General features: G+C 47.9%; 1 protein-coding gene across 5 annotated transcripts in view; it reads right to left on the reverse strand.

The window, feature by feature from the left end:
* The window catches only part of ZFHX3 (zinc finger homeobox 3), a 244097-nt gene extending 220449 nt beyond the window's left edge, over positions 1-23648 (reverse strand). For 2 of the 5 annotated variants that reach the window (XM_025888787.2, XM_025888786.2), the window contains exon 1: positions 12849-13216. The gene's annotated coding sequence lies outside the window, so the exon portion shown is untranslated. Of the gene's footprint in view, positions 1-12848; positions 13218-23516 lie in introns of those variants that run through there. The other 3 variants (XR_012374614.1, XM_073880062.1, XM_073880064.1) reach the window with 3 other exon arrangements.
* Between the last annotated feature and the right edge of the window lie 2933 nt (positions 23649-26581).

A 26581-nucleotide genomic window follows, 5' to 3' on the forward strand; every position in this document is an offset into this window, starting at 1 on the left:
TCTAGCTTTGAGAAGAGGTCACTTCATAAATGAACAGGAGAAAAATATTAACAGCCTATTAAAAAAAAAAAAAAAGGTCCAGGGGCGCCTGGCTGGCTCAGTCAGTAGAGCATGCGACTCCTGATCTCAGGGTCGTGAGTTCAAGCCCCACACGGGGGGTGGGGGGAGTTTACTTAATTAATTAATCAGTTAATTAATAATTTTTTTTAAAAAAGCAGCTCTGTTCTCATTAAAAAAAAAAAAGTCTAGACTGGGGGATTCTTGTTTCTACCACATCGCTTATCCTCACGTGCAAGGTGGTTTCTGATTTTTCCTTATCACCCTCTGTCCCTCCCTTTCACCTCCTGCAACTAGAGATGTCCACCGGCCCCAGACTAGAGAAAAGAGTGTCCTGTGCATGGCGTTAAGATACTGTGAGAAATGAGAAATCCAAAATGAACACTAGGGGAAGAAAAGGAGAAGGGTGTTCTGGTTGGGACTGGTGACCTGGTCAACAGCAGCAGTTCCTGCACCTTACAGTTGGGCAGCACTGCACACTCCAGAAGGAAGGTCCCTCCACGCGACAAACCACACCTGCCCGGCACACCTGCCCGGCACACTAGCCAGGAAGCCCGCGTGCCATGAGAGCGGAGAGTGCGAGGCTTACACACTCATCCACGTCCTAGGTCCACACCCAGTCCTGCCACTGTCCAAAGCAGTAAGAGTGTTGTCCTCAACACACCCCCTCTCCCACCAGGGTCTGGCCCACCTTGCAGCCACTGCTGGGATTCTTTGTTTGGAAAGGCCTTCAAAACTGGCCGGATACCCCCGCTTTCCACCTGTACATCCAGGCGTGGGAAGCGATTTACAAAACGTTTGCACAACAACGTCCTAGTTTTGGCTCCTGAAACTGTGTGCAGTCGCAGCCTGTACCCCTGAATTCCAGTAAATGGAAGCAGCTGGTCACAAGGGACCATGGGTGACTCAGCCCCATCAGTGGAATGCATTGGAGGAGACCAGAGCAGCATCCTAAGTTAGCCCTGCCCGGTCCAACAGGGAGCCACTAGCCCCTGTGGCTACCGAGCCTGCGAACTGTGGCTAGTCCTCGGGGGGGACGTGCTGGAAGTAGGAAACACACAGGATTTTTTTTAAGAATGCAAAATGCCTCATTAATAGTTTTCTTTATCTTGATAATACGTTAAAATGACACCATTTCAGGTATACTGGGCTAAATAAAATATCAAAATTAATTTCACCACTTTCTAATTGTTTAAATGTGGCTACTGGAAAATTCGAAGTTACCCATGTGACTCGTACTGTGTTTCTATCTCGAACAGTGCTGTCCTAGAACCTCAGTCTCCCTTTCAGCTTCTGATTCAGCCAAGAGCTCAGTGTCCTTCAATATAACTGAGACAGAATTTTTCTGGTCTATTTTGAACATCCCCCTAAAGCTACAATGTACCGACTCCCAAGTGATACTTCTAATTGCCCCGAAAATTCTTAGTATCCAAATAACCCACTGCCCAACTGCAAGTATAAGTTAAGGAGAAAAAAAAAAAAAAAGGTGGAAGGTCAGGTCAGGTGTCTATCAGAAGCTACACAAGGTCAGGGGCATGGTGCACCTCTTCCAAAACATCATCAATTACTTCTGAGACCAAAAGTGTGCTTTAAAAAATATTGATAAAAAGTTGTTTGTTGTGGTTTAATGCAAGGATTGCCTATGACAAGCCTTGCCTGATAATACTCCAGCTTGATTTCTTACTGTCAAAAGCGGAGCCCCCCCCCTTTTAATTGCCCTCCCCATCCCATGAAATATGCCCAGCAGGAGCCTGGTACCCACCCCCCCTCCCCAGTATACAGACACTTTAAAATGGGGAGAGAAGGGGGAGGAGAAAGTGCCCATCCTACCACTAGGGATCACAGGCCAGTCTCATTTCTCCATGTAAATGAACTTTTTAGCCACCTCCTCAAAGAAGAAAAGCTGCACAGATGCGGAAGGCCCGTCCTGGGGCACACAATTACAGCCATTTGCATTCCTCCAGCAGCAGGATTAACACAGGAATGTGCTTTGCAGCTTTGTGGGGGGAAAAGGAGTTTAGGAAGAAAGGAATGGGGGGTACTGCTCCCTGGTCTGTCCATCCGAAGCTCTAGGACACACTTCCACCTCTCTGAGAGTCAGAAAGTGGAAATAACTCCTGCTCAGGCTTTCTAAAGAGGGGGAGGTTGAAAAGGCCAGGGAGGGGGGAGCAGGCGGCGGGAGGCGGGAGGGAGGGGGGCCGCGGGCATTAGGGGAACTGCCCCTCCTGGTGCTTTGATCCCCTCGGTCGCTAGGAGAAACCAACTTTTCTCCTTGGGTTAATCAAAACCAAATTACTCAGGAATGTGGCAGGACAGGTCTGAGCTTCCAGGTCCCTTTGTCTTTGAGGATTTAAAATGAAAAAAAATAAATTTTTTAAAGCAGATGGCAGTGGCTTAGGGCATAGGTAATGTGAAAAGTCTGAAGGAACCTGGGACCACATCCCCCACCCTCAAAACAAACAAACAAAAAAGATACCTGTAAACATTCTCCAATCTATCCATAATTAAGTTATTTTTGTAATTAAGTCCAAAACTCAGAAGAACTTCCCATTTTATCCTTTAACTGCCCCTCAAGAAAAGACTCTCCCCCACCCCACCCCACTATTCCTTGTCAAACTGCAAATAAGAAACCACGCAGGGATTTAACAACACCCAAGTGCCACGACCCGGTTATAAAACGTATTATTAAAAGCAAAGTCTCCCGTAGCTGAAGAACATACTTTTTCCAAGCACAAAGCATGGGAGTATTCTGTGGTGCAAGGTGCTTCCTAGGGAATACTGGGGTAGGAAGGTGAGCAGCCAATTGCTGTTCCAATGCATCCATCGAATCAATGGTGGCTTTGTAAGCTTTGGGATCTCTTTAAACTAGAAGGGCAGCGTTTAGGGACCCGCTCAATGTAGGGATGAGAGAGTACCATGCGTGACAGAAGACACCACTACGTATCTGCTGTCCAGAAAAAGCTAGGATCTCACCACCCAAAGTGATCCTGTTTGGTAGGAACGTGTGCTGGGTGTGCTGGACAGCCCAGAGACACTGTTTCAATAACTGGAGAGGCAACAGGAAAAGGCTGACCTCGGAGATGAAAGAAACCTAGGGGCTGGAGCTATATTAAGGCCTCCACACCTCCTCCCTAGCTCACACCTCTGGCAGGCTTGTGGCACTGTGGGAGGTGTGGCCTTACAATGCAACACCCCAGCTTACGTTATTATTATTACGGACAGCTAGGAGTGAGGTGTCCCAAGGCACTTGGTAGCAGAAATACAAACAGCTCCTTGTGCATTATAAAATGTCGCTCTGTTTCCCTGAGAAACATGATGAGCCCCCACTGTCCCCCTCCAAAAAAATGATAAACAGAGCACCAACCAGTTAAGCTACAGAGCCTGGACTCCACAGATAAAATGAGGCCAACACAGGCCTGACGACCAGCTCACCATAAATTGTAACTGGCCCCAGGCCTGCGATTATCTGGGAGGTTGCACTAAAGTAACTTTTAAAATACTCTTCATGTTATCTTCAGGCCCAGTCAAACACACACATACATCACCCGTCTTAGATCTCTGCCATTAGTGTTCCATTTAGACTTTCCAAAACAAGGTCATCCCAGTAGGCCCTTGCCCTGTTTCCGGTCACAGCTGCGGACTTTCACCCCCTTCTTCAACAAAAGGGGCCTTGTACACAAAATTAACCCGAACCATTAGTCTGTGCGGTGTGAGAGAGTACATTGAGCCCTCAGAATATTTACCCTCCTTCCAGGCCCAGCCCAGGGTACTGCCCAGAGGGCCTCCCCCACAGAGGGGAGGCTGGGGGAGCTTCCCCCAGAGATTAGAGGCCCAGCTCCCTCCACCTCACTCCATGCTCCTGCAGCTGTGCAGTCAAGGCCCTACTTTTCGGAGAATAAACATAAAGCCTTCATTTTTTTTTTTTCTTTAAGAAAGAAGGAAAAAAAACCTTCTCCCAGACTCAGTAGAACATGGTTTGATTTCAGGGCTGACAAGGGCTGGAATCATCCTAGATATTGCTGAGCTGTCCAATAGGGTAGCCACCACCAGAATCATGCCAGGGCTGAGCTGTCCAATGGGGTAGCCACGAGCCACATATGGCTCCCGAGCGCTGGAAATGCAGCTGGTCCCAACTGCTGAAATAAGAGCGTCATGGCGATACTGTGGGTTGCATAAAATAGATGTATATGTTATATATTTCAAGAGTTTTTATTTCTAAGTAATCTCTATACCCAACGTGGGGCTCGAACTTACAACCCCGAGATCAAGACTCGCATGCTCTACCGACTGAGCCAGCCAGGCGTCCCGATTTTAGACTTCATTCCACTTTTTTTTTTTTTTTTTACTTTTTATTAACATGACCGCTAGAAAACGTACCACTACATATAGGGCTTGGGTTCTATTTCTATGGGACAGGACTCCAGAGGACAAAAATGATAAAGCTTCAAACACGAGCCCATTACCATGCCCTGAAAGGAAAGGGTCTTATTTTTCAAATGCTAAAAGGACCAGAAAATTAAGCAAATGGCAACATCTGATATCTCTGGGTCAGAGGCTGGTCAACATGTCTAACTTGGAGGAGGAAGCAGGAATCTGCCATCTTTTTTATCCATGAAAAATAAATGTAATCTCTGTCCCAGTGGTTCTCAAGCTGGGGTGATTCTGCCTCCCCAGGAGACAGTGGGCAATTCCTGGAGACATTTTTGTCTGTGGGGGGTGGGATGTGTGTGCTGCTAAGTGGGGAGAAGTCAGGGATGTCCCCCAACAAAGAATTACCCAACCCCAAATGTCAACAGTGCTCACACATAAGCAGGAAGCAACTAGAGCCGAGATCCACTCGAGCACACTTCAATACTCAGGTTTCCAGGGCCAGGGGGCTGGAGGGGGCACCCCTTGGCAAAATGGTTTCTCTGTATGCTCAGAAGTGGTAACAAGATTTAGTGGTATAAACAATGTGGGCACGTGAAAATAATAATAATAATGATGATGATGATGATGTTAAAACAATAGTCACTCTCTCACCAGACTGAGGACTGAGTCTCAAGGGTTGACAGGTCTGGGTAGCTCTGTTTTTCAAACTAGTAGGTAAAAAATGGGGTTTAAAATTCAGAGCATTGTGAGCCAGATTGCCCCGCATGGAAAGGGACACCACTCATGGAGGATTTCAACTGGGCCAGCCACTTGCATGCCCAGCCCTGAGGAGAGAGGTTCCAGTGATGGGCGACAGAGCAGCAAGGAGCTGAAATCAGACCTGCAGGGACAGGAAGGGGTCAGGGCAAGGGACGGAGGAGGCCAAGGCAGGAAGTGCGCAGGAATGAATGAGAACAGTCCCCTTCGCAGAGCCAGGCTGGGAGGCAGAGCAGGAAGGGGGGGTGGGGGGAGGCACATGATAATTAACTCAGCAAGTTGATAGTATTTGCATATAAATGCCTCCACAAATCACTACAAACAAGCCAGGACAAGTCAGGCCTATTAGCATATACAAGCCAGCCCGGGAAGTCCTCTCTAGGTGGGTCATTGAGTGGGCTGCTCACTTAGAAGGCCGCCTGCCAGCTTTCAGGGGGCAGGGTGGGGGGCACGTGAGGGGAGGGTTGGGGAGCATGAGGGCGCTATGTCTATTTCACTCCTAAACACGTTTAGTTGCAGGATGTCAAAAAGAGTTGGCCTCATTCCCAGCCCGTAAGGGAAGAGCCGAAGAAACGCGGGACCTTTGAGTGTATTTCTTGCAGGGTACTGGGTAACAAAGGCTAGCAGAGGCCACCAGCCGCAACAAAAGAAACACAAAGGAAAAGCATATGGGGATGGGCACTATCATTTGTGGTGAGGCTACGCAACATGCTAAGTGCTGTGAAGATGGTTCTTCTCCCGAACTGAATTCCCCCTACAGATGGGAAGCGTGTATTGTGCCCATTGTAGAGACGAAGGAAGTAAGGCTCGGAGAGGTTCAATGACTGGTCCACAGTCACACAGCCAGGGCAGACCAGAGCTGGGCTTCAGGTCTGGGACCCCGGCAGATGGGTACAGGCTAAAGCAGAGTGAAGAACAGGAGCTGGCTCCCCCAAAAAGTAGGCTTTGGTTCACCTCTGCTTCTCCCACAAAACCGAGTGTGAACAAAAGAACCCCCCCTTATGAGGGCTGGTTCATAAGCCGCTCTCTGATCCTGGACTGACCTCTCCCCAGTTTTACTGTGTAATTCTCTAATCCTTTCAACCAACGAGGAAGACTGCACCTCCCTCCCAGTAGACACTGGGGAATCTGCACCAGGATTTCCTCTACTCGCCAACTTCTCCCCTGTCCGGACAATTGGGATAGCTTTCCCGGCAAGGACAAAATAAAGTGACAGTCCTTTCCCCAAATGCAGGGGTTCTCCACTTTCCCTAAAGACACCTCTACCTCTGGGTTTCATACCTGCTGCAGGAAAAACCAGCCTCAACTTCCTCTTTGAAAATGTCAGGGGTGGGGGGGGGGGTGGGGGTAGGGGGCATCTTTTTCACTACTGCCATCCTTTACCTGGAGCTACATTTTAGAAACCAGGTAGGCCCAGGTAACAAGTGTGTATACAGCCAGGTATAAGACTGACAGTCTTTATCAAAGCCTGTCCCCCTTGGCAATAATTATGTATCGAATATAAAAGTGACACCATTCAAGAACCTAGCAGAACAGAGGTGGTATTTAAAATCAGTCACTTCAAGGGATGCCTGGGTGGCTCAGTCGGTTGGGCGTCTGCCTTCAGCTCTGGTCATAATCTCAGGGTCATGGGATCGAGCCCCGTGTCCGGGCTCCCTGCTTGGCGGGGAGTCTGCTTCTCCCTCTCCCTCTGTCCCTCCTCCTGCTCTCACTCTCTGTCTCGCTCAAATAAATAAAATCTTAAAAAATAAATAAATAAAAATAGTAACAGTCACTTCAGCAGTGATCCACAGGCTTCTTAAGTGTCTAGAAGTCGACTTGACGCTTGAGCAAGGATGCAGATGTTCCATGGAGAAATACAGAGCTGTTACAAGGAAAGCAAAAACCACTCCCCCTACAAGCCAAATGTACATTAAGAACCAAGGCCCTGAGCCAAAGAGCATTTTAGGAAGCAGGGCCTGAAATGGTGGAAGAGGCTTGCATTGTTTCTTGAGCAGTTAAGAAAAATTGTTTAAAAAAAAAAAAAGAAAAAGAAGGAAAAGTTGTTAAGAAGAAGGGAAAAAAGCACACACGTGTTTTTTAGCACACTTTCACTAGACAGAAAGATGTCAGGAAGAGAAAAGTTGTCCAAAACAGGCGACTCAGAGACCGTAAGTGTGGGAAGCAAATAAGTTCACGTCTACACATATGTACTTTTTATAGACTTACAAGAGTTAAAACTCTTTTGAAAAGAGCTTTTTATACAGTGAAGGGAGACTTCCAGATTTGAACAGGCACTTATATGACTTTGGGGGGGAAGGGGGTGACTGCATGGCTGAAATCAAGTATCAAATTAAACCCCTTGTCTTTTCTTCCCTCTGCTCATCTGACTCCAGCCTCTCGGCTAAAGAGATTCAAGGGAGAAGTCACACAGCTGCCTGTGACCTGGCAGTTTAAGACCGAAACGCAGAGCCCACAACAGAGATGCGCATTCAAATCCAGCTCAACCAGTAGACTCAGAAACATTTTTCTCCAGTCACACTCCTGGATGAAACTAGGCACAACCAAGACACCAGCAAAATTGTTTTTCCGGCCCCCACCCCTCCAACCCCCCCCACCCTGCCCCCAATCTCCAAGAAGTTCAGCCCTTCTTACCCCTGAGGAAGTCTACACACTGTGTCCCCCCCCAGCCTATAAGCTGCCACCACGCCTTGACCCCGATCACCCAAACACACAGCTCTTCTCTTCAGCTATCGCTCTCCCTCAACACACCCACACACGCTCTCTCACACACACACACATTAACACCAACACACACTCTCTCACATACATGAAGTAGGGAGGTCTGAACAGTCACCAATTCCTGCCTCCAGAAGCATGAAGTGGCGGCAGGGGGTGGGAGGTGGGGGGTGAGTCTCACTCCCAGATCAAAGGTTTGTGCCCAAAATCACTTTCAGGACAGTGCGTGAAATCGGCAGCAGATGAAAATTCCACTGTCTTTTCACACAGCCGAACAGAGCCAGTTTTCCCAGTTCACAGTCTTCCTAACAGATGACTGGAGATATTCTGTAAATTCCCAAATGTTGCCCCAAAAGACCCACTTAAAAAAATTAAAGACAAGATAATCATTTAAGAAAGCCTTTAAGACCATTATGTGATTAGCAGAAGAGAAGGGGAGAGGGCTGTTGGCACTTCCCCAACTTTCCCAAGAGTGGTCTGCAAAGGGGTTTTCACGACTTCAGTCCCAAGTCAGCAATAGCCAGAGGGAGCAGGGGGTGGGAAGGGAGAGCATGCTCTGTCCACCGCACTCCCCCCTTCTAGGGAAGGCTGAGACCCACTTCAGGGAGGGAAGACGATGGAAAAATCTCGGAGGCACAAAATTCAAAGCATGAGCAGCTGAACCACCTAAACCCCCCCACACACACCCCCCCCCCCCCCCCAGGACACAGGAGGACAGCTACGGCTTCTCTGGAGGGGTGCACCAAACCCCCCAGGCATTAATCCTCGTGTTGACAAGACTGCGTGATGGCCCTCCGGTGGGAAGGGAGAAGGGCACACCCACAAGGCAGATTAAGCCGAGACATTTTACTCGGAGGCCCTGTCTGGGGTTAAAACCCACAAAACAGAAGTCTTACTCTGAAATGCAGCCAAATTTGTCACCTAGCAAACTTTTTCTGTCTCGTTTCCCATTTTTATTCACACCCCTATCTTTGCAAAAGCAAGAAACTCCAGCAATTAAGGGTGAAAGAAGGGAAGAAACACCAAAGGGAAAAAAAAAATCACCTCTCAAAGTTACAAATGAGAAGCGAAGGCACCTTCCTTGGGCAAAGAACTCTCTAGAAACACAGCCATCCCTGCTCGACCACTCACTGCCTTGTCCTCACCACCCTGTCCCCTGCCCCAAAGAATGGAAACCAGAAAACAAAACAAAACAAAAAACATTCACGTCGTCACACTGCTGGGAGGCTTCAGCACAAAGCTGCTGTCAGTTCCCCCGTTTCTGTCCATACAGGAGACATTTACCACATTGGGGGGAGGGGAACCTCTAACATCTGACTGTCCTCTTTGAACATGTGCAAAGTGACAATCTGGCAGCCAACTTTAAATCATATAGAAAGGAAATATGACAGTTGTTGATTTTGTACTTTTTCTCCTTAATCTGGATTTTGAGAGGGACTTGCCAGTGAGCCAAGATTTTCGCCAGAGTTCCTCCCTCGGGGCAATTTGACTCAATCTTAGCTTCTGTATATTTCTCCATTTGAGCGGCCTAAGGACTCAGGACACTGTGCTTTAGACAGAAAAGGCACCCTTTCAAGTCTGATGGAGACTAGCTCCTGCAAAGGCATTCCCCTGCCTGGATTCTATTAACACCGGGTCCCCGTTTCCCTTAACCGCAGTCTTGTAACGGAGGCAGAGGATGGCGGTTCTGGGCTATGCTGTGATTTCTAACGATCACCATTATGACCCAAGTTCTACACCAGAGCATTTGGATACCCCTATGAAGTACACTGTAATGGAATCTGCCTTCCTGTTGTGCTTTTAGGGTAATGCCCCCATCCTGGTTAATTACACGAGACTTGGGAACCAGAGTAGGCCAACGGGCCCAAGCATTACAGAAATAGGCCAGGCTAAGAGCGAGCAACCATTTTAATAACCAATGAAAGCATAAACCACAGCACATACCATACTTGTTGAGGTTACCAAGTCAGGTGCCTTATCCCTGTAAGGCTGGTAAGTGTGAGACGCAGCTTGCAAGGTTCTTCAGGCCACAAGAATCACTATCACTGTGATCTCTCCTAGAAGATGAGGCTTAAACCTTTCAGGTTAGGCAGCAAACCAGATATTCTAAAAAGTGGGTGTAACAAGTCGCTTTCCCTTCTAGCAATGAGAGCAGTTCCCTACGCTTTTATAAAATGTTGCATAGTCACTTAAATGTTTATGTTTTAACATGAGGCTGTTGCAAGTCTACAATACAAATCATTTCTTAGCTAAGGGTCTGCTCTGGGCCCTCTAATATTTCCAGGCTCTCACAGTTAACACTTCAGAAGCACAAAAAAACAAAACAAAACAAAACAAAACAAAAGCTCCAATGCCCAAGAGCACACACAGTGACAATAAGGACACACTCTCTCTGGATCCGACTTGTGACCAGAGCTGAGGGAATCCAGCTAAATCATCACCAGCCCCAGATGATACTTGGCTAGGATTCGGCAATCACAGATGTATTCTAACAAACTAACCACCTGTGGGTCCCCCAAGGTGAGCCAGGCCTGTCCTGGGAGTGTCTAGTTATCATCATTTAAAGTCATAACGATGAAAACTAAAATCTCGCTTATTTTAGCTCCTTGCCACTGGGCAGTCCAATTGGCACTGAGTTTACAGGGCAGTTAAAGCCAATCCCAAAGCAGCAAGAAGGAAGGCACTTCACTGTCCTGTTGGAATGAGCCAAACAGAGGCCTGCGGAGAGCACTGTTTTGTTTGGGTCCTTTCCACCGTCCCTGAGTATTCATTTGTGCAAATAAAAGACGAAAGGGAAGAAACCAAAATTAAAGTTTCAGGTGGTTGGGGAAGCAGCTCAGATTTTATTTATTTTTTTAAATTTTTTTTAATTTTGGAAGAGTTACCAAGTGTTTCTCAATAGTTCCCTATCAATCAAATCTGTTTTCAGGAGAACTGGAAAACAGCAGCTCTATCCCAGAGAAAGTGCAGAGCTTCAAAAAGAGCTGGGAAAGGGAGGTGACCCATGTCAGAAAGACAGAAGGTCTCCAAGTCATTTAATTCCCTGTGATTCCAAAAGGGCTGATTTTAAAGTGTAAAAGTGCTTGCTTCTGCATCTGCCCCATGTTGTTAAATAACACTTGGGCAATTAAATAAAAGAGCAAAGTGTGACCCTAGCCCATTTTGAGAGGCACTTACACGCTCTCTGAAAACATGCTGGAAACTAAATGCAATCTCCTTAGTCCTGTAATTTAAGGATGGGGGAGAGGAAAAGTTTCTCCTGGCCTTCATAGCCACACACACCCTCTGAAAGGGGGCTTCGGGGTCTCTGCAAAAGAGAATGAACAAAAATGCAGGTGCGCAAACATCCAGGTGTAGGCCTCTCTCCAAGGACTCCATTCTTGAAACCCTTCAATTATTTAGAACTGTGGCCTCCTGACTTCCCACACATCCCACCTCTGTTCCTTAATTGCTCGTCGAGTTCAGCGTGGGTAAGGAGAAGGATTTGGAATCTCGGGCAGCCTGTGGCTGTTGTGATAACGAGGAACAGGCCACATTCCGGTCCTGGCCTCTCTGGATCGGTTACCTTGGAAGGTGTATGCTTTCCTCTCAATGCAGGCCTCTGCCCCAGCACTCGGGCTTCCTGCTCCAGCCCAGCCTCCTGGAACTCGGGATTTTTAGGGTTTCCCCTTGAAACCTATCCAGAAACCACAGCCATTAAAAGAACATGAAGGTTTGACACCTCCTGAATTTAGGAATGAGGGGACTCGAGGGGCCAACTCTGCAAACTCGCACCTGCTGCTTGATGGCAAAGAAACAAAGTTCCCCAGCTAGTGGGAGCGAGCTTTAAATTATACTCTATTTATTTAGTGACTTGTCTCCAAGGATCTCAAAGCATGGGGCGAAATAAGATGACGTGTGACTTTCTCACTATCTACCTTCAAGGCTTAAGTTTGTTTTCCTTGCTTTGCCTTCATACATTCCACCAAGCAGGCCCGGGCCCTAGGGAAAGGCCTTCTCCCTGTGCCCAAGTGGGGGCCCTCTGATCTCTCTGAACTTATCTGTCAATGGCTTTTAGTGTCTTCCAGTCCTGTTAAATGACACAAACAGGGGGTAGAGGCAGTGATGACCCTCCTGGATTCACCTGCTGATGGGTTTCATTTAAACCAGTTTACATGCTGTGCACCACTAAGCCAGGCAATGACTGTGTTTTGCCATTCTTATAACACAGGTATGTCCAAAGCAGAAAAGACCATTTTCCAGAAAGTTCTTTTCCCTCTGTAAGTCTGCAATGATTACTTTTTTTTTTTTTCCTGCTATTGACCTAACTTGGGCAATCTTTCTCCTTTAACAGGACAAACATCACAGCTCTTCCTCTCCTCCACCCCTCTCCCCACGGAAATGTTTTTCCAGAGTGCGAACAAACTAAAATTAGAGGGTGGGCAAGTGGATCTCCAAAAGGTGCCTTCCAGCTCCAAACCTGATTCTCCCTTTAATTACTCCACAATAAGCACATTCTTCGCATTGTTTCAAACTGACCAGTGACTTCTCTTGTGCTGAAAAGGGTGCATTTTTAGGCGGAAGAACCCAAACTTTTATATGACACTAGCACTGCAAGTATTCAGAAGGCAGGAACTAATCCAAAAGCAAAATAAGGAAGGAAGGAAGGAAGGAGGGAAGGAAGGAGGGAAGGAAGGAAAGAAGGAGGGAGGGAGGGAGGGGGGGAGGGAAGACGGAAGGAGGAAGGGCTTTACTCTGTGCCCAGCAGAATTTAGACACTCTGACCCCAGGTAGCTTCCAATTGGAATCTACTAGTTCAAGTGCATCCAGCCTGCCCTTCCCCCACATGCCCCAAGAGAATGGGAAGTTCAGCCAAGACTTGCAGCACCTGCCCGCCGCTCTAGGCCGGCTGTGCGAACCGGGAGGGCTGGCCAGTGGGGGAGGGGGGGCAGGGAGGCTCCACTCACCTGGCACACAAAGGCTCCGCACACCTCCAGAGGGAGGAGGCACTCGCAGGTCCGGGGGCCACGGCGCGCACCACAATGGGAAATTCCAGCGGCACCCGAGCCCCGAACTTAAGCACCTCAGGCGGCATTCTTCCCACCTCCCGCCGCCCCTGGGACTCCGAGGTGGCTATGCCTAGGTGCAGGGGGGCCGCAGGCAGGGGAGGGGGGCTCATGGTGGCGGCCGGGGGCTGGCGGTCACCCCTCCCCGGGGAGGGAGGGTCCCCCGGGCGCGCGGCGGGGATTCACCCACGGGGCGCGGCGCTCGCGTCCGGGTCCCCGGCCTGCCCGCCGCCGCCGGCTCGCCGCCCGCCCGCCCGGAATCGCTTTATGTAAATGAAGCTCAACTCGCAGTTTGCAGGCTCACCGCCCGGGGAAGGGGGGCGGGCGGGGCGGGGGGCCTTCGGGGATCCACATTACACAGCAACAAAGCGGAAGGTTAATTTGAAACTCACAGCCCCGCCGCCGCTCTGCTCTCCGGGCAAAGCCTGACATCTACAGTCGTGCCGGGCGCAGGCCGGGTATTCGGCGGCGGCCGCGGCCGCGCCCGCGGGGACACGGAGACAAACGGCCGCGCTCCGGGCACGGGCCTCTGGGCAGGCCGGGCCCCGCGCCCGGGTACAGGAGCCCTGGGCGGCTAAGCCTGCGCCGTCCTGGGAACCGGCCCGGCGGGAACAAAGCCCGGTCCTTCCCAGGCGCTGACCCCTCTCTCATCAAAAGTCAGGGGCCGGCCTAGAATCGGGCGAGAAGAAAGGGGCGCGCCCTCGGCCACAAAAAGGAGCCTGGGGCCTCAGAACCGGAGCCATGGGTCTCTGGGCCCCATCCACGTCACAGCCAGGCCACTCTAGCATGGGGACATTAGCCAATGTGGACAGGAATTTATTTGCAACACACACCCATCCTATTAACTGCTTTACAGAGCACTTCTGTTTTTCAGCTGCAGAAACTTAGAAAAACATGCCGGCTCTCCATTGAGAGTTTAAGGATAAGAGTTTTTCAAGGGAGAGAAAGAAAGAAGAGAGAAAGAGAAGAAGTCCGCAGCTGGCAATTAAGCTTACAGTCTTTTCACAAGACTTGCCTTAAAAAGCCACATCATTTCAGATAAGGCATACATCATGCCCTTCACAGGGAGATTCCACTGCCAGGTCACATTTAATGGGGCCACCCCAGTTGGTCAAAGCAATTGCTGGACACTTTTATAGCCCCCCAGGTTCACCTTTTCCATTCTGATATGCAAAGGCAGCGCCACAGAAATCTCACCGGAAGTCCCCTGTGCTCCCTTGTCAGAATCCCACACTCAGTCTGATTTTACTCCTGATTCTCTCAGCACAGAAAGGCACCTGCTTTTCCCTTTCTGAAAGCCACCCACCCAGGCTGGCCCCACAGCCTTGAGAGTCCTTTCCGACTGCACAATAATGAACCATGCAAGTGTTAGAAATATAATAAGCTCACGAGGCAAAAAGCTGTACGTATGGAATCATGTTAGCATTAAGCACACGCTGGGGCAGGAGGAAAGAGGATGCCTAGCTGATTAAAACTATCATGTCTCCATGTAGCAGGCGTTCTGCACAACGTAATCTGGGTTCAAATTCACCTAAATATCCAACCTGTTGGGGACAGACAACCCCTCTCTACAGTTTACATTTTAGTCCAGAAAAGAGACTCCAAACATTTTTTTTTTTTCTTTAGGTAGGGCCCTGGGAGAAAAGACTGCCTCTAGGGAATAATGTCCGTTTAGGGACAAAGGAGAGCACAAGCCAAATTCTGTCACACATGAGAGAGTGTGTGGGGAGAGGGACTGGAGAGCAAAAAAGGAAAGTGGAGGATGATTTTGCAAACCAGAGTGTGACCACTGCCGAGCTGTTTCCAGACCACCTGACTTCAGACCCAAGAACAGGTGGTGTTTTCAAAACACACTATTATTTATATTAGCCACATGAGTCGAGAACACCTTAAAGAAAACCAATTAATAATTTAATTGAAAAAGTGACTATGAATAATGCATGAAGATGATGATGCTAGCAATAACACAAGTTAACACACAACACAGAGATGTCCCTGCAAAGGTCTTCAGGAACATTAGGAGCCCCAAGCTCCCGTGTCTTACCTGGGAGCAACCCGTGAGCCCGTTAGATAAAGACATAAGAAAATGTTTATACTCCCAGAAAATCTAATTTCGCTGCTTTATCTTAACTTTTATTAACAGGGGACGACCTCATCATCTGGTGACATCATGAACCTGGTGGGTCGACAGATAAATATCTTCAATAAAATAAAAGCTAGAATGCCAAAGAACCAGCTATAAAGTAATCTGGAAGGAGGCGGGGGATCTGCTGGGTACGGCTGGTGTCCCAAGTGGCGGACACCGCAATCCGCCTCCTGCACCTCACAGGCCTGACAAGTGGAACTGAGAGTGACCCTGGGTCCCTCTCCTTTATCTTAATCCAGCACCAGCTACGGACATGCTGAGAGCCGGTCAAGCTTGCCTTTGTGACAGGCAACATTTTAACAGGTGAATCCACAGGCAGGTCATCTATGGCCCCTGTTATCATGACGAATATAAACCATTACCAAAGAGCTGGGGCATTACCGCTCCCGAAACTTATTTCCATCATTCACTAAACAACACCTCTTCAGAGGGATTCAGAAACTTTTGCACTTACAGCTGGAGTCAACAGTCTCCCTGAAATCCATGTTGCAAATTCTGTCCTCCAGCTCTGCAAGGCCCTGGCTCTTCTGAGGGCAAGATGCCTGTAGGGAGACCCACGGACTGCCCAGTACAGACGGCCTGGCACTATCTCATGGCCCCTGAACACTGTTGACAAATAAACCTACTCTCAGAAAAGGCCGTTCTCCATAACTAGTCTCATCTCATCTGGCAACAGCCAAAAGGATAAATATTTAAAAATAAATCAGGGAATGCTCACCTCTTCCTTACTCCTCCCCTTACCCACTCTCCGAGCCAGAGGCCAGCACCCCCCCCCCAACACTTAGCTGGCTGGTAAATTACAGTGATCCCAACTGAGCCAAACTGGCTTGTCTCTCCACATACACATTCACTCTCCAACGCTGTCTCCCTTCCCTTCAGCAAAGGTAAATATGATCTCTGAGCTAAGATACAGTGAATGTCAGCATTCTGACTTATAGCTAAACCTGGACTCTCTTATTTTCACAGCACAATGGGGTTTAGGGAGATCAGTGTATCCCTCCAGATCCTGGTATTTTTAGGAAAATATACATACACGTGGATTTTAAAATTAGTGCTTCAATAACCTTGAGGTTTTAACAAAGAAAAAGCCAGGAGAGGGCTTTTTCTTTGTTAAAAACAAAAACAAAAATCCCTGAAACAAACAATAAAACATTTGGAGCTAAATTGCATGCCATGCCCTGAATGCAACCCTTCATTTCTAGGCAGTTATATTTAAGGACCTGGTACCCGCCGGGTGACCAGGCCCTCCTGGGTAGGACAGAGAATGCAGGCTTTCCTGAGAACAGCCCACACTCACCTTTGTAACCATGGGAGGCTGGTGTGCCAAGGCCTACACACAGATGTTTTGATTCACATTTCTCTGACACATACCTCAAGGCCTCCATCTATCGCTACAATGCTAATTCCAGAGATTAATTTTTACCCCCAAATAGTGGCTTGAACAGTAACTAGTTTACTTATCCACCCTCCCCAACTCAGACCCTAAATCTGTCATATCACACATACAAAAGACACAAATGAGTAACCATTTTCTAAAAACCATGATTGGAAGGAGCTTTTCCATATTGATTGTAAGTTACAAGAGCCCAAGTTTTAAGACAGCAAAAAATAACTTGCCTTAAAACAGCTTTAAAGCAGTAGGTAAAGAGCTTGCTTTCTTTTTTTTTTAAACAAAAATATTATTTCTAAAAGGGCAAAGAGAATTTGTCATGCAAGACTTTTATACCCAGGGGGATTCTTACATTTGTGTTTCTAAACCTTGAAATTGAGAATTTTAATGAAAAGGCAGACAGATGCTTAAGGACAGCATCGCAATCAGGGTCCATACATTACAGTAGAGAAGCGCTTTGTTTGGGGCCAGGAAAAAGAGGTGGATTCCTATTTTGTTCATGGGCCATACCCACTGTCTGACACATCCCTCCGCGCTCAGCCTGATGCAAACCACTGAATTCTTGGAGGGAAGCAGGTTGGAGGGAGAAGAAAGGAAAAAGGAAATAGGAGAGGAAGGAAAAAGGGGGAGGAAATATGGCCTCTTTATATGAATCGCAGTTTGAAAAAAAAAAATCTCAACACAGCATCAATTCCATAGGATGTACCAACAGCTCTCATACACATGTGTTAAAACAATCAATTAAACAAAATGCCAGGAACACAATAACCAGGATCAGATTTTTTTTTTTTTAAAGTGAAGAATTTCATTTAGCTTTGCAATTCCTTCCTATCAAGCAACCAGTTCTCGGGGCAGGACACTAAGAGATAAACAAAAGACGACCCTGTTCACACTTCCCAAATGAGAATCCCATTTTCTTATCTTTCCATTTGAGTGCATTTTTGTTTGAAATCTGGGCTAATCTGACTTAAGAGCCCGAGCTGAAATTTCACATATCCTCCAAGTCAGCCAGTGTTTTAGAATTTGGATTTCTATTCAGGCTGTTCCAATCGTCAGTGGGGCCTACGGTAAAATGTGCTTCATGCTGTTTCGTTTGTCTCTCTGCAGACAAATAGAAACTGTGAAATTTAAAGAATGGATAAAAAAAAAACCTAAAACAAAGAGGTTAAAAAAATAGGACAAATGTTTTTGCTTTTGTGTCTCCCTGGAGCAATTGTTTGGGGAAGTCTGCATTGACAATAACCATGAGAAGGCCATCTAAAGGCGATGCGCACACAAGGGGACTCCTTGCCTGCTGCCTTTGGTCTGGGAGAAAAAGCACCTTAGCTCCGTTCTCCAGGAACAAAAGGCCAGGGCCACAGAAGGGGGGAGAGGTTACTGGGGCTTTCACAGGGAGCCAAGTGTCAATGCAGGTTCATTTTTCACCCGTCTTAGTTGGAAAGCAGCTCAGTGAACTTCCTAATGACTGCTTTTCCCTCTCCCCCTATTATTTCTAAACCTAAAAGAACAAAACAATAATATTTTTTTAAACCTAAAACCCATCATCCTATTAGAGGAAAGCCTTGGGGACCTACAAAGTTTTTCCCTCCTTCCTTTCCCCACCCTACTTTTTTTTTTTCTTTTTTTTTTTGGAGGAGGGGGGATTCCCATTGTAGATCACATGGAAATAAGAGACAAGTGGACCTTGTGGTCATTTTTAGTAGTGCCAGAGAACTGCCTTTATGTCTACAGCAAGGCAGGGAGCAGAAAAATAAACGCAGAAGGGGGGGGAAAAAAAAACTGAAGAGGGATCGAAGGTGATAGTCGGGAGGCTGTGGGGCAACGCCTGAAAACATTTTCTTTTTTTCGCAGCGTGCAGTGGCTAATGCCGGCTTCAGATGTGCGAGTGAATCAAAGTCATCACTACAAGGTTAGGGGTTTTTTTTTGGGGGGGGGGGTCATGGAGAAGTGGACAGTAAGGCTGTATTAAAGACAGAGGTGTGTGGGTGTTGTGTGGGGGGGTGTTGCTTCAAAGAAAGGAAGCTGAAATGAATCACTGCATGCCATGGAAATGCCAGGGCAAGTGGCTGTCGGAGTGTTTCACCAGATTCTAAGCTGGAAACATCTTCCCCAGCAGGCGAACCCTAGGACGAGGCAGTGACACGCAAACCTCAGCTTTTGAACCCGAAACTGGCAGTTTCGGAGTGTGTCCCCCCTTCCCCAGGCAGTCCCAGGCTCTGGCTGAAAAGCGAGGTGGGGGTAGGGATGAGAGGGCCCTGCGAAGAAGCACAATAAACAACTCAAATATGAACGGAAATGACATCAGCAAAGTGAAGGACCTGTTTACTGCAGATCAAAACAAAACAAACTTCCAAACCTTTTGTGTATACAAGATAACTCTATAAAAAGCCTTCCTAAAATGTCACCAGGGTCGACACATCAGCATCCCAAGAAAACGGATGACAGTTACCAAAGGGGGAGGGGGCAGAGGGAGGAGGAAGGGGGATGAAGGAAAGGAGATGGGAGGAGATAGAAAACCAGAGGGGCCAAAAAGCCAGCTGACTAGTTCCCCCCTCTGCTGATCCTTAATATTTATTGGTGTTTATAATCTAAAAGCCATGCTCTGTGTTTCACTTAATACAAGGCCAGACAGTGCTGTCTAATGAGGCAGCATTACAATCAGCTTGTAATACTGAATTTTTAATGCTGCCAAGGATTCTGTTACATAATAATATGAAAAACAGAAGCTGAAAGTGGGCTCGCGGTGACAGGACACTGGAGGCTTCAGGCAGGCAAGTGCCCCACGTCCGCCTTCCCTTCCCTCTCTGCCCACCCCCATCTCCCGATTTGCAACCAGCCCTCCATCCCTATACCGGAGGTCGGTATAGAAACCAAGAGGATTTCTTAGGAAATCCACTCTTTTTATTATTATTGCTATGATTATCATCTCTGATCCAGAGTTATATTTCAAGAGTTTGAATCCTAGCCTATCTGGGGTTAGAAGTCTGTGATGAAAACTGGGGGAGGCTGAAGAGACAAGGAGTACAGGAGTGCGGGGTAGCTTATTTTGAGAAAGCTAAACAATATGTAAAAAAATCACAGCGGGGGGGGGGAAGCTAAGATGCTGGGAGGGGGGACTGAAGTCTGCCGACCATATTCACAGCTGTGGCACTCAGTTTACACTGGTGTAATTTAAAGGCATATATATACACATACACACACACACACACACACACACACACACACACACAGCCGTTGCTCCTCTCTGTAATACCCCAAGACTGTAAATCTATAACCACTGCAATGATTTAGTGATTAAAAACATGATAACATATTGTGTAACTGCAAACCACAGAACCCCTGCCAACTCTCCTCTAAGATAAAGAGGAAAAAAAAAATACAGAAAATGTGTTGCTTGCAGCGATCTTCCTAAACCGAAAAGATTTTAATAAAAGAACCTATATAGTAGACTGATCGGAAAAGGGTGAGTGAATTCTATGTGAAGTCAGCAAAGGGAGGGGGGGAAAGGGCAGCTTTATGTGGGATTCTTTTCCTTGTACTAACAAATTACGACCTAAACATGTCTTTTCTTTTCTCTCTCTCTCTTTTTTTAATAGTTTGTTGTAACTGGAATAACTGGTCTTGTGTGCTGTCTTGCATATTCAAAGCAGCTTTGTAATCGGATCTGGAGACCCAACCTTATTTGCCTGAACTCAATAGGGTTTTTCTTCTCCCCCCCTCCTCTCTTGTTTTGTTTTGGATTCGGTATTGTGGGTTTTCTGTTCTTGCTGGGAGCAGACAACTACGCAGGAAGAGGCTCTGGTGCCTTTAAGCTACAGAGCAAACACCTGAGAGGGGGAGGCACAATTTGTAACCTGGCAGGAGGAGCCTAAAATATACACAAAAAAATAAAATCAAAGCAGCTGTAGGGGTTTTGGCCTCTGAGCAGCTGACCTGACCCCATTCCGTATATTCTTTTATTTCCCCATTGCAGGATTCCTGCACCTTGGGTCAGATTCGAACTCAATGTGACCCTGAGGAGAAGGCAGTCACTGAGCCCTGGAAAACTGCTCCATATGTAATGGGGGGGGGAATGGGGGGAGTCTAAGCACATATGCATTCAGACTCCCCCAGTGTAGACACCCACACACTATGTCCTTACACACACACACACACACACACACACACACACACATACATACACACACACATACATACATACATCTGTCAGGAATGCCAGGCCATGGGGCCAGCTCCAGCCCAGCTTTCAGAGCTCACACTGCCAAGAGCCTGAATTCTCCCTAAAGCCCCCCAAAATCTTCCTATCTACAACTCTACCCATAAACACATGCATGCACAGACGAACACTCCTCCAGAGACTTTATATGTTTAAAAAGTCCACAGATCTGAATTGCCTCCTCTCTGGACCTGAGCAGGGCAGTTTATTCAGAGAAATCAATAGGAAAGAGCATTTGCAAATATTTATATAAGCCCTGTGCGTTTCAGCATTAAGTAATTAAAAACTAAAACTCAGGGAGGGGGAAGGGAGGAGACACACAGAAGAAGGCTGTAGGCCTAGAGTGGGTTTTCCTGCCCACACCTCATTTCCCCAAACCACAATCCTTTCAAAACCGATTCCATGTACACTTTTTACGAAATCCTGTTCGTGCACCATTTGCTAGACTATTTCAAAATCATCTCCAAATATGGATTCACCTACCACCAAGCTTTCAAGCCTGACTATAAGTGTCCGTATTCCCTTTTTCTCTCTCTAATGCACACACAGCAATCCTTACTTTTGACATTGCTTCAATCTCTAGTGTATTACTCTCTACTGTATTTATATTTCTAAATTATTTGCACTAAAGATATCTAACATTATAAGATGAAAGGAAGGGCCCACAAGGTGGTAATTCAATGAATACCCACCCCCTAAACCCCCCCCAATAGTTTCCACTCCCCTCAACCTACAGGATACCCACACCTTGGGGGTTCAGTACTTGAAATCCACATATGCAAACATATATGCCCCCCCAAAAAAATGTACAGTAAAATCAAGTTTTTAGATGAGCCACTATCGAGTGGACCTCCTCTACATTGTTCCAGAGAGCTGGGCATTAAATTCTGCCTGTACTGCCTCTAAATCTGCTCTGAGAAGCCAAGGCACTAGAGCACCCACACTGCAGATATTGTAGAAATATGTAGAAATTTACAGTAAATGTAGGTACACGATTGCAGCACGCTGCCCTATTGATTATGCAGATTGTGATCAATCTCCCCTCTCCCATCTCCCAAGCCTCTTTCTGAAGACCTCCAAATAAGTTGCTCTGTAACTAGCCATTCTCCCAAAGTAGGAAGAAAAAAGTAATTTTTTAAAAAACATAATAAATCCTCAAGTGTCCCCACTGAAAGGGCTTGAGTCTTTTTTTTAATTCAAAGTGAATTTATGCTCTGCAATTTGCATTACAGTCAAGCGATCACTGTATGTCATATTCTTCAAAGGTGCTTAACAAACCCCCTTTTAAAAGTCACTAGAACCGGAGGCCAGAAAAAGGCAATCAGCCTCCTTCTTCCATATAGTCCTTAGATCAAGTTTCAATAACTGAGACCAGTAAAAATTGTCATATTTACCTTAAGTTGGAAACAACAAGGGGGGAAAGTTAAGAGTGGGTGATTTTTCGAAAGCACTTGTAATCAAAGAATTTGCCACAGTCGAAAGAATTGCACATTTTGCAAAAGTCAGCTTCTGAGCAACAGATTAATTTGTAAAGTAAAATGTATTTTTTTATGTAATAGCTCCACAAGACACCTACCACTACTGAGTCTTTTCACAATTTAAATACACTGCACAAAATACACTCACATCTACTCTCCAATAGATATTGAAAAAGAGGTACATGAAAATGCATAATGGAAAAGAGTGAAGCAGGGCGAGGGGTGGGCGAGCGGAGAATGGAACATAAACAATCCCAGATTCGTGTGATCAAGAAAAAAAAAGAAGAAAAAAAGAAAGAAAAAGAAAAAGAAAGAAAAAGAAGGAAGAAAGGAGAAAAGATAAAAGAAGAAGAAGGAAAAAAGAAAAAAAGGAACACTCCGATGCCTCTCAACTCAGCTGGTCAAAGAGAGGCCGGCCAGGAGCCCCGAGCCCCCGGGAGCCCCTAGTGTCCAGGGCAGAGCCCCCTCTGGGCGCTCGCGGCGCTGCCAGTGGGGCAGGGCGGAGAGCGCACAGGTACAGGGTCGGGCGGCCGCCTCGCCCCTTCGCCCCCTCTCGGACCCCGGGCTCCCGCCGGGCGGCCGCATCCCCGCAAGTCGAGCCCCGGCGCGGAAGGCGCCCGCCGGGCCGGCCAGCGGTGGTGGTGGCGGTGGCGGCGGCGGTGGCGGCGGCGGCGGCGGCGACGAGGCAGCGGCAGCAGCAGCGGCGGCAGCCGCGGCGACTGCTCCGGGCCGGGTGCGCGCCCCGCGCGGCGGCTCAGCCCGGGGCCCCGGCGCCTCTCGGGGTGGGGCAAAGTTGGGGGCCGGGGGCGGCGGGGGCGGGGGCGCTCAGCACCGCGGACCCCCCACCCCCCCCGCCGGCCGCCGCCTTTGTCTCGGCGCCCGGACCCCGGCCGCCCTCCCGCCCTCGGCCCGCGCCCCGGCCGGCCCTGCCCCGCGGCGCCTCCAAACTCGGAGCGCGGGCCTCGCCCCGGGCGCCTCCACCCTCCCGGGGGTCGCTGGCGGCCGGTGGCGGCGGCGCGGGGGCCGGGGAGGAGGGGGCGGCCCGGGCTCGGCGGCGGCGGCGGCGGCGGCGGGAGGAGGAGGAAGAAGAAGAGAAAGAGAAAGTTTGGCGCAGGGGGAAGGCGAGCGGGACGCAGCGAGCAAGCAGGGCGCGGGCGCGGGGAGCGCGGGCGGCGGCGGCCGGGCGCGGGAGCCGGGAGGGGGCAGGACGAGCCCCATGCAAAGCAGCCCGGGCGCCCCGAGGAGCCCCGCGTCCGGGCGGTGGCGGCGGGAGGAGGAGGAGGAGCAGGCGGCGGCGGCGGCGGCGGGAAAAAAAAAAGAGGGAAAAGTTGCCACTTACGCGGTTGCTTCTCCGGCGGCGGCGGCTGCAGCGGCGCTGCTGGCGGCGGCGGCGGCGGCGGGAGCTGGCGGCGCTTTTAATCCCGAAAAGAGGCGCTCGGGCCGCGGAGCCCATCAAGGCAGCAGCGGCGGCTGGCGGGGGTCGGCGGCGGCGGAGGACGCGCTGCTGGCGGCGGCGGCGGCGGCGGCGGCGGCGGAGCTGGAGCGCGCTCGGCGGAGCCCGGGGCGGGAGGCGGCCGCAGCCGGGGAGCCGGAGCCGCCGCCGCCGCTGCCGCCGAGCAGCATGGTTGGCGGGGAGTTTACAGCCCCCGGAGCGGGCAGGGGCCACGGAGGAGAAGCGGCGGCGGCGGCGGCAGCGGCTCTAGGCTGTAATTGGGATGCAAAGCAGGCGGTGGCGGCGGCGGCTGCGGCCGGGAGGAGGAGGAGGAGGAGGCGGCGGCGGCGGCTGCAGCGGTCGGAGGGGACGCGCTGGAAGTGGGAGCTGATGAGTGAAAAGAAAAAAAAGTCTTTGGATCTTTATTCTGCTAATTAGTTTCCTGCAAAAAATGGCTGTGATTAATTCAGTGCGCATGTGCTTCATTACCCAGGCACGACGGGAAGGGCTAATTAGCCACCTTCTGGATCAATAAGATTCAGCAAAAAAGAAAAGGGGGAGGTGGAGGGAGGCAGAGGGGAGGAAGGGAGGAAAAAAAAAAAAAAACCGGGGGAAAGTGATGAGCAGGGCAAGGAAAGCAGGAAGAGAGGATGGGAGAAGAGCCCAGGAAGAGGGAGAGAGGCACCAAAAGTTTATGCATGTATTAAACACACACACACACACACACACACACACACACGACACGCACACACACACACATACACATCGAGAAGTGAAATGCAGAGAAGCAACAATAGGAACCTGGCTAAGATTTTTTAAAAGATTTTTTTGTTTCCTTTTTTTTCTTCTCTTTTCTTTCTTTCTTATTTTTCCCTTTCTTTTTCTTTTTCTTTTTGGCAAACGCAGCAATGTTTAAATTGAATAGTCAGAAGGCATCTTCAAAGAAGAGGGGAGCAAGGGGGGGCAATAATGGAGTGGGACAGCTTAAAGATTTAAGTGAAAGAGAAGCAGCAGAGACAAAATAGAGGCCACTTTAAATTGCAAATCTGAGATTTTTTTTAAAGGAGGAAAATTACCTCCCCCCCAAATCAGAGGACAAATAAAGAAAATATGGAGAAAACTTTAGCACGTACCATAGACTAGACAAAAAATATATATCTGATATGTTAATTTTGTCTTCTGAAATAAGATGCAATCAATCTTCTCTGGTTCTTTAGAAGGAGAGGGGGAAGCAGGAGTGATGATTAGAAGGAATAAAAGGGGGAAAGTGAAACAGAACTGAAAGGGGGGTAACTTAAGGAAAGACAAGAAAAGGAAAAGTTGCACTTGGAAACAGGTCCAACTTTCTACCTTTCTGGACCGACGAGAAAAGTAAAATCAATTTTCTAGTGTAAAACCTGGAAAGCAGATGTTTTCAGAACACAGGAAGCTATTTTGCCATCAAAAGCAGGGATGTAATAAAGGCAGTGAAAAATAATTTCAGACTAAAATCATAAGAGAGAAAGCCAATATATTTGAATAGCGAGGAAAGGTCTAGAGTGGAGAAAGGGGGGAAATTACATACCCCTTCCCTAATGCCAAAAAAAAAAAAAAAAAAAAAAAAAGTCTTACAGCTTCCTCCAAGAGTTTGGAGCAGTCTCGAAGCCAAAGGGCTTGAAATGAGAGGATGGATTTCAGATAAAGACTAGGAGCAGTGCATCCCACCAGAGCCCAAAGGAGATCCCTGGAATCAAAGACAGCGGCCAGGGACCCTGCTACTGTACCGATTCCCAGTACATCAAAGCCATCACTTAGGCGGGTGTACGGTACCTCCAAAAAGCAAGCAAACAAACGCAGGAAGAACAAGAGTCTCAGTCTCTCCCTCTCTCTCTCTCTCTTTCTCTACCCCCTCTTTCAAATCCTAGCCTTAGCGTCACTGCTAATGCAATAGATTTTTTTTAATGACAAGTATGTATTTATATAAGTTCTAAATATGAACTAGTACCACTGAAATTACAATGTCTGGGATAAAATAAAATGCCATTTGCACTTTAAGTGATCTGCAAACAAATGCAAAAACAACATTTATGTTTCTGAAGGCATTTTTAGTGAACCCTGTAACATCAGGTAGACACAGAGCTCTCACCAAAACTTATTTTTCTTAGGAAAAAGATTTTTTTTTTTTGCCAGCCTAGCTGGATTATTTATTTTAGAAGGAATTTGGGAATTAATCGGGAAATCTATTTGATCAGAAAGGAATTCTTCATTTTGAGAGATTTTCCAGTCCTCTTAAGGAGCATGCAGCTTCTTAGTCAAGACTAGGGGGAGAAAACCGGTTTAGGATTTTGCAGGGTTACCTCATCTAATCCTTGTGAATTCACTCTGGGAATAATGCTGTTTTATTTAGAGAGAGAAAAAAAGAAAATACATTTAGAAAAATCGGGGGTTTCCTCTCTAGGAGCCAAATCTGGATTGCCATTCAAACTTTTCCTGGCTGCTTTTCCATGCGGGACAGTTGATCAATAAAGCCAAGTCCAGGCTAGCTTGCTACAGGTTTCACCAGTCAGTGCTTGCAAAACCTTTGTCATTTTCTAAAAATAAAAAAGCTAAAAGTTATTGTAGAAGAAGGGGCTTTTTTTTGTCCCCTGCACAATGTGTCTTTTGTGAGGTTAATGCCATTCTGGGCTCTCGATAGCCCTGGACAATGGGAACTCTCCAGGAGCCTGCAAAGACTCTGGCTTTTTTCTTTCTTGATTTTTTTTTTTTTTTTTAAGGGAAGGATGAAACATTCCTACAGTCCAAACACAACTTCTACTTTGATTAAATAAATATTTATCTTTATTGTAACCATTGTATATTTTTACCTTCAGTTTGTCCGGTTTCTGATTATTATTTTAAATTTTTCATTGGCAACAGTTAATCTTTTTTTTTTCCCTTTCAGTCCAAAGTGCAGGTCAGTGTAAAATGTAGCTGACTGAAAGAAGACTGGTAAA

The sequence above is a fragment of the Callorhinus ursinus genome, unplaced genomic scaffold (assembly GCF_003265705.2).
Source record: "Callorhinus ursinus isolate GAN/ISIS: 27379988/994484 unplaced genomic scaffold, GSC_fseal_2.0 scaffold37, whole genome shotgun sequence".
Lineage (NCBI taxonomy): Eukaryota > Metazoa > Chordata > Mammalia > Carnivora > Otariidae > Callorhinus > Callorhinus ursinus.